Source organism: Plectropomus leopardus, chromosome 9 (assembly GCF_026936395.1).
Source record: "Plectropomus leopardus strain MGB_pleo_1.0 chromosome 9, ASM2693639v1, whole genome shotgun sequence".
Classification (NCBI taxonomy): Eukaryota; Metazoa; Chordata; class Actinopteri; order Perciformes; family Serranidae; genus Plectropomus; species Plectropomus leopardus.
Genome location: NC_142184.1, coordinates 15,945,261 through 15,955,440, shown reverse-complemented (window position 1 = coordinate 15,955,440; position 10,180 = coordinate 15,945,261). Strand labels below are relative to the sequence as shown.

General features: G+C 41.3%; 1 long non-coding RNA gene across 1 annotated transcript; it reads right to left on the bottom strand.

Moving 5' to 3' along the window:
- Positions 1-2,265: 2,265 nt before the first annotated feature.
- On the bottom strand, positions 2,266-9,911 carry LOC148188712 (uncharacterized). The gene is made up of 4 exons (XR_015777336.1): positions 9,475-9,911; positions 6,670-6,704; positions 4,702-4,797; positions 2,266-4,560 (listed from the first exon to the last, which is right to left on the bottom strand). It is a non-coding gene; the product is annotated as an uncharacterized LOC148188712 (long non-coding RNA).
- Between the last annotated feature and the right edge of the window lie 269 nt (positions 9,912-10,180).

Genomic DNA, 10,180 nt, shown 5'->3' with positions numbered 1-10,180 from the left:
GGCTGTGTGAACAAAAAGTAATAAAATTCAAAACATGGCCTGGCAATGAACAACACATCTGGTGCTGTGGTGGTGATGATATCAATGGGTGAAATGAGACGCTGAGCTATTAATCAATTCCTCCGCTGGAGGCACTAATGCCTGGACCACACACTGCGGGCAACTGCCATACTTGGCAAGCTAATCAAATCTAACACATATTAGCTAAAAGTGTTACACAAATTGGATACACTGTAACTGTGGGTTATTTATCATTGTTTACTTATTTCTGCTTTCATATGAACCGTGGACCTGACTGTTTTAATGACGCATGAAAGGTTCTCTGTGACATTATAATACGTAGAACACATACCAAACACGCAACAGCTGCTGTCAGAGTCTCTACTCTACATACCACGTGCACTTCGCTTGAAAAATCCTGAGCATGCATGTGTGCACTTACATTGCTTTCAGGGGAGCCTCCAAGTCTCACACTTGGCTGGTGTAAACGCACTGTTGCCATAATACAGTTTGGAATGTAATCATGCTTATGATAGGTGGATCAGTGTCAATAAATCAATAATGAAGCATGCAGTTTAAGCATGGGAGCTGGAGCATGTTGGTTTAAAGGAGAGCTGCAGTATAGGCCCTGGGAGGTTTAAACAGACTCTTTTGTCTGGCAGTGTAATCCTTCATATGACACAGTACTATCCAAACAAATCTCACATTTTAATAAAGACAGGAATTCTGAAAGAGGACCAAGCCCAGATTGGGTGTGATGCTGGAGGGAATGCATATTGCTAATATATTGCCATAATTGTCTGGTTCATGTTGTGCCCCCACTGTCTGTCCACAAAGTCACACTAAGACCACTCAATCAAAGGTGCATTCATTTTCTCCAAAGGAAAAGGGAAGCCCAACTGTGTGCATGTTTCAACACTCACTTGCCACAGGACATTAACAATTTTCCTTACAAGTATGATTTAGTTTCATAAATAATTGTGCAGATAGTAAGTTGGAAGTTGAGACATCAAACAATTACCTATAAAAGGGAGAAACACTCAGTGGGGATAAAGCCAAAATAGGGAAAATATGGTCCTGTTCTTTACATTATAGGCCTGCTACAACCTTTAGCAACATCACAGAGTGGTTTCACTAAACAGAGCATAAAGTAGAATGAATCTCAGGCTAAAATTTGCCAGGTGACCAGAAAAATGATCCCATTAATTGTTTTGTAACTTCTGGATTTGTAAATAAACAGCTGTTTGCTGATAAGTTTGCCATATTAACTTGATAAATATTGATAATATGTCAATGTTGAGCTCACAACTTGTCTGACAACTGAAATGAAAGGAGGGTGTTAATATGATGAAGAATGAGATTTAGTCACATATATAATTTTTTTGTCATCGTTTCATCACCAACAGGCACCAGACATCAATATGATGTCAGAAAGACATTGGATTCTTATGTCAGACAGACGTCAAATTTTTGTTTTGTTAATAATATGATGTTTTTTAGATGTTGGGTTTAATTCTCCATATCTTACAACTAAATGTTTTAATTTATATGAAGACATGTTGTCAGGAGACACTGAAAGACACTGGGTTTTACTGCACTGGTCACTGGTTTACTTTACAACACAATTTAACAACTAGTTTCTAGTTGTTTTGTCCCCTGGTTTTAGAACTGTTCAGCACTTTGGTCAACTACGGTTGTTTTAAAAGTGCTATATGAATTAAATTGACATTGACAATGACAATTTAAAACCAACAAAATATAAACGTCATTTGTCGTCAGTATTCTATGTTAAATTGATGTTGGCGTAGTAGTTGTTATGACATGTTATTTTTGACATGCTACATAAAGACCTAAATTTAACAATTATCAATGTTGGTGGCCAGCTGGATCTTTGGTCGTCGTTCGAGAGACAGTCAGTAGATCATATCTGTGTTTTTAATGGTACTTTTAATAAAATACTGATAAAGGGTTTTGCTTTACACAGAAATCAGTGCAATGGAAGTTACGAAAACCACCAAAGAGGCAGGAACTATTTGTCTGTTCACAACTTAGCTGTAACGGCACAATGTGGCCTTTTGCATCACCAACAATTTGTCAAAACAGCAACACATCAACAAACTGTCTTGCAGTGTGAATGTGGTAACTCCATGATCCCCATGACCTTGTCCTTGACCCCAACCCAGATCCCATGACCCAAAGTCCCCCCCACCCCCCACCCCACTGAGTCCATTAATCATACAAAATACCTTCATGCCTATTACGTGGGCTCTCAAGCTTTTCACTGGAGGCACGCAGTGCTAATGAACTTCCTTTTCAGTTAATTCCAATTCACTGTTTCTCCTCCTCAGCAGGTTTTAAATACAAGGTCTGGCAGGTACCAAGGGTAAGGCTTTTTTTTATAATTTGTGCAAATAAATATTTTATCCATACTCTAAAATTAAGAATATATCTTCCTCTGTTCCTATTGTTCATCTTGACCACACGTGTGTGAGACAATCTGACAAAGACAGAGTGTTTTGCTTGTGGGGTTGATCATGTCCCTTGTGACTTTGAGAGGGGTTGCTTGCCCCAGAGATGATTTGGTTTAATGAAAAAAAATCATCAGCCTCCCAGAGCAGTATGGATTTAGCCCCTCATCTAGGAATCTAAAAGACTAACAAATCTCCGCTCTTTACAGGACAGGATATGAAGGATATCTGCCACAGCAATCACAGAACATGTGCCAGTCAAACACGTGTGTGTGTGTGTGTGTGTGTGTGTGTGTGTGTGTGTGTGTGTGTGTGTGTGTGTGTGTGTGTGTGTGAGTGTGTGTGTGTGTGTGAGTGTGTGTGCATGCATGCACATGTAAGTACATTTGTGTGGTTTGGATTAAGAAACCCTGATGTGCCGATCTACAGACTGCTGTGTGTTTTCTCAGGCTATTGGTTATTAAGGTAAGAATTTGTGCGTTGGTGACCCCAGATATCTAACTTAAGGCAGACTGTATCCACTTAGCACCACAGCACTACTGCTGAAACTGAGGCACGGTGACGACTGGAATAATTCCCAACTGGACCAGCCAGGAATCCTGTTAGATTAGCCCCCAGTCCCCCTAAAGCATGCAGGCGTCAGCAGTGCATCCCAAAGGGAAAGTGGGTCTTATTGCTTTGTATGGTATGTACATGTTTGATATATGGCCTCAGTCACAAAACCCTTGACTCATAAACTGTTGAGATATTTTCTTCTCAACATTAAACCCCAAACAAACACATTTACAATACGCTCCCATGTCCTTGCTGGAAACTGAGGTCTCTGTGGGGCGTGTGAAATCATTGTGTAAAAAGCTGGAGTTGGTTGGGTGGGATCGCCACCAATTTGCCAATCATTTTTTCATGCTTTTATAGAACTGACGGCGCTGCCAACAGAAAAGGAGTGAGACACTGCCTTTCAAATTAAAGGAAACAGCACAAGAAATTATTGCGCACAAAGATAAAACAAAGTGAAAACATGAAAAAAAAAAGATTAACATGCACACAAGTGTAACAGATGCTGAGCACTGTGTGAAACTGCTTTTGTTTCATTTATTCACAATCAGATGAGAAAAAAAAATGAATCTCCAATCTTATTTTTTTTGTCATGTTAGCTCTCATCATTTGATAATAGCCTGCACATCATACTTGCTACTGTCAGTGAATGTGAGGGGGAACATTTCAACAGGGGATAATCCACTACTTCAAAAGTAAGCTCAATACCATACCGAAACTAGGACTTTTTTTTCTTTTATTAAACAAACTAAATGTTTTTTTGAACTATATAATGAGTGTTCCACTTGATTTTTGTCTTTATACCATTTTACAGAGGCAAGTTTTTGATATGAGTCTGTGTTACTTTTGCTAAGCAGCAGCCACAGGTGAAAACTGCCAACGTTTTCTCACACCTAAACAACAAAACAGGTCAATTAAGCAAGTTTTCGCTCCAAACTCGTCGAATGCTCTGTAAACTAGAACATGGCTGGATGGTGTCAGGTAAGAATGTGCTTGGACAGAACCAGTGATGTTGTTATTATACAATTAGTAAGTGAACTGACTCAATATTGTGAGTAAGACAGCATTATCTTCCAAAAGTAACATTAGTTGCTATAAGCTACTGGTCATTCCAGACCAAGTAAGGCTATAGCTGCCAAATCCCCTGAGTATACTGAAATGAGAAATAGTGTTTTTTATTGCGTGTGAATTCAGGTTTTCATTCGATGAAGGCAGAATTTGTCATTTTTCCTTTTAAAATTTATTTTTGTTAGTTTGACTGTAATAAAAACATGACCACAACAGGCATGTAGGTATGTTGAAATAAGACTAGTATCAGTAAAGTCCAGGCTGGACGTCGGTGTGCACCCCACAGATTGGGAAGTGACAGCCACCACCAATCTTCAACGTAAAAACACCCCTTCCTTTCCCCTGTCTGACCATTAAATGCAACCAGATCACCGCACGTGTTTCCGTCTCAGCGCAGGTCTTTGTTTGTCTACCCACGAATCCGGGCAGCCGTCATGTTAGGGGTACAGGAAGGGACGCAGACTGGAAGCTGTGAGAGTAGAATATCATTAGCCATAAAGCAGATCTTCACTCTGCATCCCTGTATATAAAACTCAACAAATGTCTAAAGCTGTCTTTACTGCAGCGCCAGCTGCATGTGACCGAGTGAGTTCTCAGATCAAATATTTACTTTGGACTGGACGTCTTCCCATAAAAAACTACACGAACAAGACACCCCAATTCTGAACAGAGAAGTGGATACCCCTGTCAGGTTCTGACACCCCACCTGGCAAAACAGAGGAAATGGTTTTAGTGTGTGTTCTAAGAACATACATACAAAATCACACAATACACACAAAGTTGTTCAGGCAATATAATATCTACACTGTTGAAATGAGTGAAGCATCATTGAATTACTATTGTTTGTTTTTTTCTGTGCAAATACAGAATGTTAGCAAGAGGACTTACTAATATACTGTTCAAAAATATTTTTATATTTTGAGCAAAGTCATGTCCGGATGCTTCTGTAGTCCATCTAGCCTTGAATGTTTGCCCTGCACTCTGGTAGTTAGTATGTAGCAGTTTTGTGGGCAGTCAGGGCCTGACTTTCATTAGCCAGCTGTGGTTCAGTGGTAATGCGGATATGGAGAGGGAGAGCAGAAACATGGACCTGGTCCAGACCAGGACCCAAGCCAATGCCTGTTTACTGGCCAGACACAGTGGGTCAGGAAGGTAAACATCTCTGGCAGTCAAAGCTGTGTAATAGAAAGAGGGTGACATGGGAGAAAAGAAAAGGAGTGATTTGTGGAAATCTCAGAGTGATGCTGCTGGGTTTAAAGCTGCCCGCCAAAGTGTTTATGGTAGAGAAATGCTCTGTTGCAGCTTTTGGTGACATCATGGCAGATGAGCAGCTTCTGCAAGTAGTTAGTGATTTCGGTTGAGTGACTTAAGCCCCTTAATTATCCGTAAGCTGACATACCACAATTATACCACACCTAACATGTTGCCGGAGTGTTGCTGAAGCCAGAAAACTTTTTTTTTTAAATCTTGATGATTTAATACTTTCACTTGTCTCTGAGTTTTGTTTGTAATACCATGCTCCATGACTTCTTCTTCGAACCTCTCCCATGTCAGTTTCGAAGCCCAACCTACTCATCAGAGACCCAGCGAATTCACAGCTAGAGCTTATCTGTGTTATATCTCAGATTCAGAGCCATTATCGCTTCTTCACAGTTCCATTAACATCTTGGAATGATCTCAAACCACTTTGGTCATATCTGCATACGAGCTTTGGCCAAATTTCTAGACTTACTGGCCAAATGTCCCATTCCTAGTAATATCTAATGTCTTCCCATGCATGTGTTTGCCAAGTCTCTGGCGTTGTTTCAGACCTTGCGCTGTGTGCATCACATGGCTGTGTTTATTGCCTGTGGTTTAGCATTGATAGAAAAATGGCCTCCTGTGAGCCAAACACGTGGCCACCTGGCTCCAGTGAGCCTGGCCACAACGTGGATGCAGACGCATATGCGCTCACACACACTGACAGAAGCCTGTCCAATTAGACGGACTTAATTGCAGTGGTGACAGCAGCAGGACAGGACAGGAGACAGCTAGGGCTCCGATTAGGGACGATCAGCTGAGATGTGTCTGGGATTCTGGCCAGAAGCACTGAGGGAGAGTTAGATTTGGAGAGCAGGATGGAAAGACTTAAAAGAAAATGGTAATTAAGAGTTATTTACTTAATACCCCTAATAAACATACCCTGATGAAAATTGATTTTTCTTTTGGGTCTGCTAATGATTATGAGCTGGGATTTCAGAGACAGAGAAAGGACGACAAACTAGAAAATACTGATAACAAATCAGATCCAACTCTCCGCGCTTTGCTTCTCTGGGTGATTGTCCCATAACTCAACTTCATCCTGGACAGCATAAAGCAGAGGGATGGGGTGGGGGTGGGGGGGTTGATACGGTAGGAAAGAGTGGGATGGTAAAAAAGTACACAGAGGAGACAGGAAGACGAAGATTTACAGTTGTATTAAAGAGATGCGGGAATAAAACAGGGGACGAGGGGATTTTTCTGCAGCTTTTTAAAAGCTCCCTGTGTCGCAAAACAAATCCCATGACTTTTAGAGTGATGCATGAGGGAGAATACACACCTGCGCTGGCCTCTGAGAGAGGAGGAGGGGGGTGGCTGTTTAGACGTGACATGAAAAACAGGGGAGGAAAAAAGCAAATAAAGTGTTAATGAAGAGTTCAATCATAACTGGAAAACCATCAGACAGATGTTTAGGCTTTTTTAAACATCCATGTTACTTTGCAATACAGTGGTTGTATGTAACGCTCGATCATATAAGGTTAACACAAGGTCCACTTGGTAGTTTTTTCCAGAGCTTTCAACTATATCACACAGTCTGTATTGATGGCTGGAGTATGAATAATGTCAGTCACTCTGGACAATATTGTATATTATATATTGCATTTTTTGTGTTAAGGACCAGACAATGGCATAAAGAACTAGTAGCAATGAAGGGCGACTTTTGCATCGCTTCACATCACCTGTGTCTCAGCCATGCACTGAACATACCGCAAAGACTACAGCCAACAGCCAAATAGCTTGTGCAGAAATAACTCTCAATATGAGGAGGTGGTGATAGTTTGTATTCATGGGGACAACAGCAAAGACCACATGACACTCACTGGACGTTGACTACTGTACGATTGTCAGCTTGTTGTGTCATGGCCGTCAGATGTGGTATCAACGTACCAACAATCTGCATGACACTAAGCGAACTCCAGTTGCTGATGAAGACGATGAGATGTGGTGGAAAGCTCTGGAAAAAGCCATTAGGTGGACGTTGTGTTTGAATTTTAGAGTCAAACTATACTTCCAAAGTTAAGAATGATCCCTTATGCTCAATACATAAATGTTTTAAACAGAAAAACAGATTTAAGCATGATTTAAAGAGAAATATAAAATATCTTTCACTCACTAAGCTCTTAAAAGGTATAATTTTCTTGACCGCTTGTTCTTTTTCATTTTTCCATGAGAGAAAAAAAGAAAATAACACACCAAAGTAACTATCAATTAAATTTTCCAGCAGTGGTTCCCAACCTGGCGGTCTGGACCCCTACAATCGCAGGACAAATTTGATGGAAGGGGACTAGTGAAAAAGAATTAATGCAAGATAAAGAATTTTTGTGCTTTCCTTTAAGTAACTGAATTGCAAGTATGCCCTGCATAACTTGCATTCAAATTTGGAAAGCTATTAAGAATCAATTTTACTTTTAGGAAAATACTGATGCATTTTACGTGCTTGAATATTTTGTTCCATGTTGTAAATACCTGCTGCTGACATCATAAATCAAACCTGATTGCTTGGGGGCGGGTAGAGGGTGAATGTCATAGAGTGCATAGACAAAGTAGAAGTTTTTTCTATTTTAACATTACAAGCAAAGCTGTGTGTATGTGTGTGTGTGTGTGTGTGTGTGAAAAGTCTGAATAATACATCAGAAATGTCTGAATTATTCACAAGGAGGAGGGTGTCAGTGTGGGCTGTGGGTGAAGAGAAACAGGAAAATTAATCGAAAGCAGAAAAAAGGACGGAAGAAAACAGGAATGACTTTAATACCCAGTAGAAAACAGTGAGTGATGAATGTTTTCATCCTCCTCAGAGCGCCATCTGAAAGGCCCGGTCTGCTCCTGCCCTTCCTCTCCACCCTGTAACCATTCAGCTGGTTCTCCCCTGGGTGTGGGGCTACCAAAGGGGTCTGCTTTCACCTCAAAACCCAAAAGAAAGAAAGAAAAATATGGGTAGGAAGAGAAAGCAGGCAATAGGTTGTGTATGTCTGTGTGTGTGTGTATTTGGGGTGCAGCAGTATTCAAATCCTTTCTGCTGTGACAAGGTCTGCCAGAGTTCATGCTCTAAGTGCCACAGCCAAAGACAACACACACACACACAAACTAAAAATGGAAGTCAAAGATCAGTCATCTGATGGGCAGGTGGGGGAGAGTGAAAGATATCTGATGTACTGAGGACGAGGAAAAGAGACCAGGAAAGGATCTTTAAAGTGGTTTGTTTAAACTGTGTTTGATTCAAAATGACTCATCCAATGTTTAGTTAAGCTCTCAAGGATGATGAACAGCACAGGCGCAGACACTTTTATGAGCTCTGTGACAACAGTAAGACATGACAGCGGAGGTTATCTCTGCTGCATCTGTGCTAATCACAGCATGTGCTTGTTTCACCTCTACAACTTTAGTTAGTTAGCACGGGACATTTATTGACCAGCTGTCGCGCCCTTGTGCTGCACGCCATCAGAAAGGCAGACACACAGACACTGACAGGCGCACATGCCTGCTGACCAGACCTCAAAAGGTCTACCGCCTTGTTTTTAGCTCCTGCCTTTAATCACTTCAGCAGATCACTATAACAGAACATATTGTTCACACACTCACTCTCTCTTCCCTGGTGTGTATGAAATTTCCAGGAGGGATTTTTAACCTTGTCCATCCCTGCTTTTAGTACCCCACTACCACCCACCCCCGTCCATATGTCTGGGCACCAGAGCTCAAAATGTACACGCGCCCCACACCGCACTCTCATATACGTCCTGGGAAAATGTACACGTGCTTGCCTCGCATTTGGGTCATGCGAGTCAGACATGTGAAGCCCCGCTGGTACTGCAGCAGCAGAGAGGGGGATGAAGAGGAGTCGCAGTCTGGTCATCAACACTTGTGAGGCAGACAGTGAAAGAAAAGTGCAAGACAAAAGGGTGAGAGGAAGCAGCAGCTGATGTGTGCAGACAAAAAGCAGAATTCACACCACAGACCTTTCATGTCCTCATGTTTTAGGGTGTTACAGGGTGTCTACAGGTATAAACAAGATAAATTCGAGACTTTCATACATTTTAATTCAACTTTGAATGAAATGTAAGACCAAATTTGTGATGGAAATACGTACCAAAAGTGAAAATATACTTGTTCCAAGTAAACACATTGATGTCAGTTCAGAATGGGCAGTAAGGTAAAATGACACTGATAGTCTTTGTGCGTAGACCAGTGAGTGATTAACTCAGGAAAAATTAACTAATTAGCAGACTGGTGGGCACAGACCCTTTGTGTGATCAGTAGTGTGCGTGTGTCAGTAGTGTGCGTGGTACATGAAATGAAAAATGTGTGCAAGGGTACTAAAGGTGCATTAAAGCAAAATGAAGAACTAAAGAAACATAAAACAAAGAAGGGCAGTGACATCCAGCAGCAGAGCAGAGGTTCAATCAGAGACTGAGCCACCAGCAGCACATGACATAGCTTAATACCCTAAACACACTCAGGTGTTCCCAGTTGCCCTAACGAGCACCTGCCTGCAAGAGAGCACACAGACTGGTGAGTGAACAGCACAAAGATGACACCCTAGGGGTCGTCCTGTTACGTTTTCCTACTAAGGTAAAAAAAAAAAAAAAACATCATACATATTTCATGACACCACACAATGATTCAGTAATTCATGCACAATTCACGCGGACAGGAGTAAAGAATAAAGTGGTCAGGAGCACTGATGAATAGAGATCGGTCCAGTTAGTGAATTTGTGTTTCCTAGGATGGTGAAAGAATAAACTGCGCTTCTCCCTATGACTGGCTAGTACTTGTTGTCTTTGTTGGCTGGATTT